This window comes from Dipodomys merriami, unplaced genomic scaffold, assembly GCF_024711535.1.
Source record: "Dipodomys merriami isolate MVZ:Mamm:240054 unplaced genomic scaffold, mDipMer1.0.p SCAF_45, whole genome shotgun sequence".
NCBI lineage: Eukaryota > Metazoa > Chordata > Mammalia > Rodentia > Heteromyidae > Dipodomys > Dipodomys merriami.
The window spans coordinates 10,081,001-10,087,579 of NW_027206013.1; the positions used below are offsets into that span (position 1 = coordinate 10,081,001).

General features: G+C 49.1%; 1 long non-coding RNA gene across 1 annotated transcript; it reads right to left on the bottom strand.

The window, feature by feature from the left end:
* Positions 1–473: 473 nt before the first annotated feature.
* LOC138808517 (uncharacterized) lies at positions 474–6,034 on the bottom strand. The gene is made up of 4 exons (XR_011366475.1): positions 5,892–6,034; positions 5,092–5,200; positions 2,826–2,980; positions 474–854 (listed from the first exon to the last, which is right to left on the bottom strand). It is a non-coding gene; the product is annotated as an uncharacterized lncRNA (long non-coding RNA).
* Between the last annotated feature and the right edge of the window lie 545 nt (positions 6,035–6,579).

A 6,579-nucleotide genomic window follows, 5' to 3' on the forward strand; every position in this document is an offset into this window, starting at 1 on the left:
GTGTGTGTGTGTGTGTGTGTGTGTGTGTGTGTCTGTGTCTGTGTCTGTGTCTGTGTCTGTGTACATGCGTGCTCTTGCCAGTACTGGATGCTGTCCCTTAGATTTTTTCTGCTCAAGGCTTGTAATTTACCACTTGAGTCACAGCTCTATCTACTCCCAGCTTTTTGGTGGTCACGTGGAAGAGAAGCATGTCACAGACTTTTTCTGCCTGGGCTGGCTTTGAACCACAGTCCTCAGATCTCAGCTACTCAGTCTTCTGAGTAGCTAGGATTACAGTGTCCAGCTCTTCCTGGACTTTTAACAATTCGATCCCTGACCTTGTGGAACAGAAACTCTTCCTAGCAAGCCTGGGGCAGGTCATGTGACCACACGAGATGTGTCACCCTGCTATGGGTTTTGGCAAAGTTTCAATGTGTAATGTGTGTCTCCCTCCCCTCCCCCCCCCCAGTTTCAGGTGTTGGAGGTTTCAGAATTGGGAAGTGATGTGGGCCTTTAAGAGGTGGGGCCTATGGAGAGGTAACTACATCATTGGACGTGACCTCAGAAAGGATTATGGGAGCCCTGACTTTGGAGCTGACACCAACTACTTGTCAATCCCTCACCAGAAGCCATACTGACATGTGACCTTCATCTTGACCTTGGGCTTTGAACCTCTGCAACTCTGAGCTAAGGAAACCTCTTTGTGATAGAGTTAGGCTGCCTTGGGCGTTTGGTTATAGAGACAAAAAACTGACTTATAGAGATCCTAAAAGAGAGGCGTGAGCAGGGCCTCGTTCCCTCCTCCTTCCTGCTGCCTGGGATGCGGTTGTGATAAAGGCGCTCCAGAAGCCCCACGGGACCATGGAGGAATTCACCTGTGAAGAACAGCAGAGTCTCAGGAAAGAAATGAGCCGGACTCATTGACGTCTGCCTGGGAGTTTGTTTAACATCCAAGAGAAATAAACTTCCTTCCTTAGGCTGCTGCTGTTTGGTGCCCTGTTTTTGTTTTTGTGTTTTTAATCCCAGTCCTAATTGATCCCTGCTGCTAGAAGGATTCAATGGGCCCATTCCCATACAGGCCATGTGCCCAGAACATGCTAAGCTCCCCGTAGGCATAAATAGCATGTTATTTCAAATGCAAAGCAAAGAGTTAAGAGAATTTTTGTAGTTGAGCAATCTGGTGCCTTGTTTAGGACAAGACTTAGAAGACAGGAGGAAACCCCTGCACGGAGCTCCACCGAACTGTTAGCGTGTGTTCCTGGGCAAGTTTTGTTTTCCTTTGCTATTGTGCCTCTGTTTACAGGCCTGTGGAACTGGTATGTTATGGTAGCCACATACTGTACCCATAGTGTACATGGGGTGTCAGTTTGATGAGTGACTCAGGCTTTGGTCTTCAAGGCAGCTCCTAGTTCTTGTTTTCTACATCTCCAATCATTCATGGGAGCCATGGCCCTAAAACCAGGGGGTATGGGGGCAATTCTTTATTATTATTATTATTAGCCAGTCCTAGGACTTGAGCTCTGGGGCCTGGACTCTGTCCCTCAGCTCTTCGGCTCAAGGCCAGCACTCTACCACTTGAGCCTCAGCACCACTTCCGGTTTTCTGGTGGCTCACTGGAGATAAGAGTCTCATGGACTTCGTTGCCCAGGCTGGCTTTGAACCGTGGTCCTCAGATCTCAGCCTCCCTAGTAGCGAGGATGACAGTAGCTAAGAGGCCCAGCAGCAATTCTTCACCTTTCCACCAACACTCAGAACACAGCCCAGATGAGATGGGCTCCAGTGATTCTTCACTGAATTTTTTGTTCACCCAGGAATTAATGCTCGGTTGGCCCAGTCCCAGGCCAGGGAGGCCGAGGGAAGTCAAGAAACGGGCTGCTGCCGCTCTGGGTCCTTACAGGAAGAAAATCAGACTCCGGCAGGACCCCTCCGCTTGCAGCCCCTGCAGCCTTATGGCCTTTTGGGGGGAAGGGGGCTCTGAGGACCCCCAAGAATACACCAGCCATCCTGACTCTGGCAGGAGAGGCCACAGAATCCCAATGTTGGCAGAACCCCAATATTTTCCTTCCCAGCAGAGAAGACTTCTTCTTCTTTGCTCCTAAAAGTTATTTGCGCTCTTCAGAAGCTGCAAGTGGTGCAGAAAGATGCAGACCGGAGCGCGTACCTGGCCACCTGAGATGCAGAGGTGTGTGCAGGCGCGGGTGCATGCGCAGCCCCCCTTTCCCTCCCCCCCAGGTCTGGTTCTACCACGCATGAGCCCTGGGAATGACCTGACTCTGGGGTCTTGGGGTCCCCATCCTGGGCACACATCCTGCTGCTGAGGTCCAGGGGCACCCTTCCCAAAAGGGGGGCTTCGGGGGTGTGGCCTTGTGTTGGGATTATTGGGGTGAGGGCCTGGACTCCCTTGTTTTGGTACCTTCAAGTTATTGTCCATCTAAGTTCCTCATGGGTCATTCATTGGTGGATGGGTTCATCCATTTATCCATTTGCTCATCCACTTATCCATTTGCTCATTCACTTATCCATTTGCTCATCCACTTATCCATTTGCTCATTCACTTATCCATTTGCTCATCCACTTATCCATGTGCTCACTCCATCATTTGGTCACTCACTCATTCATTGGTTCATTCACTCATTGATTCGTTTACTCATTTTCTCACTCAGCCATTTGATGACTCATTCATTTGCTCCTTAATTGATCGATTGACTCATTCATCCTTTCATTGTCACCGATGCTTGGCGACAATGCAGCCAATGCAGCCCTCCCCTGCCAGATGCACGCCCATCTTCTCTGTTGGACACATACGTGTTATTTACATCCGATCCTGGAAACCACTGCGCACGCACCTGTGTTCCATTCATGAAACTGCTTGGGGTCGTGTCCATCCTGAGGTCTGTTCTCTTCCTCACTACAGTGTCTTGCAGGCCCTGTGAGCTGTGGTAGGTACCCGCTGGGGTGCCGCGCAGCACTTCAAGCTGTGCATTACTGGGGGGGGTAGACACTTAAGAGACAGGCAGAGAGAAAGAGAGAGACAGACATTAAGGAGCCTTGGCTGGCATCACATCCCGGAGCACCCGCATTCAGACCCCACGTGGGTCCCAGTGACAATCACTCTGGAGGCACTGTCCTGGTCCCTGACCTCTGCCCAGCACAAGGGCTGTCCCCACCATCCTATGTCAGTTCCATCTGGTGATGGGAAAGTCATCAACTATCTTCTGATCACCTTCCCAGGTGGCCCTGTGTCAGGACCTCTGGTCCTGTGCCTTAGGATCCTTCCCCGATGTTCAACAGGGAGGAGTGATGGTAGGAAACCTTCTAGAACCCCTGTGACTGCTCAGGGCCTTGTTGTCCTTACTTAGAATGCACAGGAGGTGGGGAAGGGGAAAGGGCCCAAGGGGACAGACCAGATCATCTCCAAAGCCAGCCACAAAGAGACGAAGACCTTGGGTTCAAGTCCCAGCCCAGCGTTCTCACTGTGAGCTGGGGGCTTCTGTGTGCTGCATCTCATACGTGAGAGACACGGGACCGTGCACCTGTCTGACAATGCCAGCCCTCTACACAACCTGATGCCAGAAACCTATCGGATCATCAGAGAGCCTGTTTGTGGCCGATTGGCTGGCAGCCTTTTAGTTCTGGCCCAGCATCTTACTGCCCCAACTTGAGGCATGTCTAATGCATCAGGATCCAGTACCGTCCTCCATGTGCTCGTCCATACCTGTCCATGTGTATCTGCACACACTGTCCATCTACCTACCTGCTGACAGACTCATCCATAGCCATCCATCCATCCATCCATCTATCCATCCATCTATAGCATCCATCCATCTATCCAGACACCCATCCATCCATAATCATCGATCCATTCATTCACAGACATCCATCCACTCATCCATTCTTCTATCCATCCATCTCTTTCTACCTGAGCAATGGATATCCTGCTTTTAAAAAACCTTCTGCTGCACCTTTTTCTGTGGCTTCTGAGCCAAGAAGCTTGCTGTTAGATTTCCTTTCTGTGTCTTCCTGCCTGGCCCCTGCCAAGTTTTGGCTGGGGAGCTCTTTCATTGGCAGTTGTGTCTTCTACGGAGCCTGCCATGCCTTTAGGTAGAGGGCTACTTTTCTTCTAATGCACTTTTCATTATTCGCTGTGTGCCCGATCTTACACCGCGAGACAGGGTCTCAAGCAGCTGTATCCTGACTGCTGTAAATCAGTCTCTCACGCCTGGTTCTCTTTGTATTGTATATCCAGACTGGTATAGTCAAATATTTCTTGAGTACCTAATATAGTCCTATGTGTTTGACTGAAACGAAACACTGTTCTCCTGGAAGTTTCCGTCTGTAGAAGACAGATCCTGAACACCTAATTGCACGCTAATAAATTACAGATTCATAAAGCTTTAATTCTTAATACGAAAATGCTGCGGTAGCATATTACAAGGGGAGTGTAGGTCGGCTTTTCAGTGCTAAGACCTGAGCTAGACCAACGTAAAGGAGAAAAGATTGACTTTGGCTCATGGTTTCACTGCATGGTCAGCTGACCTTGGGGCCTGTGGGAGTGCGAGGTGGAGCCAGCCTGCTCACCTCATGGTTTCTGCAAGCAGAGGAAGGGCTGGGGTGCTCATACCCCCGCCCAGGAACCCCCAGTGACCTCACTTCCTCCTCCTAGGCCACACCTCCTCATGGTCCCACCCCTTCCCAGTAATGACAGGAGCTGGGGATGAGCTGTAGCACATTAGCCTTTGGAGGAATATTTAAGATACAAACCACAACAAGGAGCTATGATTATTCTATTCTGTTCTATGCTATTGCACTCTGTTCCATGCCATATCCTTCTGTTCTATTCAATTCGATTCCATTCCAATACTAACGAACAGAAAAAATAGTATGTAAAGGAGACATAATGTGAGACATAATCAACATGTTTTGCATTGGAAAGCATTTTTTCAATTACAAAATAGAAACTCAAGCTTAACTTACTTAAAAAAGGGGGGTGATTGCTAAGAAATTCTCACCATCTTAAACCACATGAAATTGCCATTGTTAAAAAAGTTGTCTAATGTTGTTATCATATCTATTTGTTTCAACGTAAGAACCAGAAAGTCTAAGAGCACTCACTTCAGGTACAGTTGGATCTAGGTGGCTTCTTTCATGAAGATTCCAATGAGAATTCTGGGCTTTCATTGGAATGAAGGCTCTTATTGGCTGAGATTGGTTATGCACCCTTCTGTGGACCAATCACAAACAGAGGCTGGGATTCTCTGATTGGCTATTTCTGGTTTTCATACTCCCCATCCACCAATCCGTAGCCTGGAGTGAGCCCTAACAATGAGTTGGATGGGGAATGGAGGATATAAATGACAACCCAGAGTTATGTTACTACATGGGGAGGGAGGTGAAGAGAGAGAGAGAGAGAGAGAGAGAGAGAGAGAGAGAGAGAGAGAGAGAGAGAGAGAGAGAGAGAGAGAGAGAGAGAGAGAGAGAGATTTCCAGTGATTTTTGTCTCCCTTGTCTCCATTCATTTATTTTCTTCTGCCTCTCTGCATGTTCTAAATTTCTACAGTGAACATGAATTGCTTGCGAGAAGAATTTTAAAGTTATTAAAAGAGCAACCCAAAGGTATTCAGAATGGAATTTGGGCCCAGATGTGCCGTGGCTTTCTTCCAGGCTGATAATGGCTTTCTGTATTATCCCTTCCAGGTACGATTTGCATTTTAACCAGAGTCAAAATGCTGTGACTGCAAGGAGAGTGTAATGAAGGGATTTGAGGCATCGAGCAAACCCTGGAGCAGCGCCCCCCCCCACCTCACCCCCCTCCCTTTTGTCTGCCTTGGCAGGGACCCAGAATCCAGCTTCCCTCTGGGATTGAATCGCCGCCCTTGAAAGTGGTACCCAGCTCCCAGCCTGAGAGTGCTCACCTGGGAAGAGGGGATGAGAACCGTGCAATCCCTTTCCTTAACAGCACGGCCTGGAGATCACCCGGAGAAGGTCTGAAATCCTTAAACAACGCTTCCACTTGCCCCCCAGGCCCGCAACTCCGCCACTTTGACCTGCAAGCTCATTACCCTCAGTGTCTCTCACCTGGAAAATGGAATGCAAATTACTTTGCATGCAGAGTGGAGAGAGGATCTGGCAGGTCACATGTAATAAAACACTGGGTGTTTACTGGACACTTGGCCTGTGCTTGCTCTTGGCCTGTGCTTGTTCTTTTGTCTTTTGACCCAAGGCTTCCCAGAGGCTCCGGCAGAAACCGCATCCTTGGGGTCAGAGGCTCTTTTACACACATGTTTACCTACAGAACTGTGATCACGGCACAGCGTCCTGCAAATTCACACACAGCAGACAGGTTACAGTCTAGGGTTCTAAAAGGCTGAGTTACTTTTCCTACTTAAAGAAGATGGGGATGCCCAGCTATTTGACAATGCTAGGTCATTAAAGGGACTCACTTAGAAAAAATTCCCACTTTTTGGCTGTACTCAGGACCTCGTGCTTGCTAGACAGACACTCCACCACTGAACCATACCCCTAGTCGCTGCCCTCGTCCCCTTCCTCCTCCTCCTCCTCCTCTTCCTCCTCCTCCTCCTCCTCCTTCTCCTCCTCCTCTTC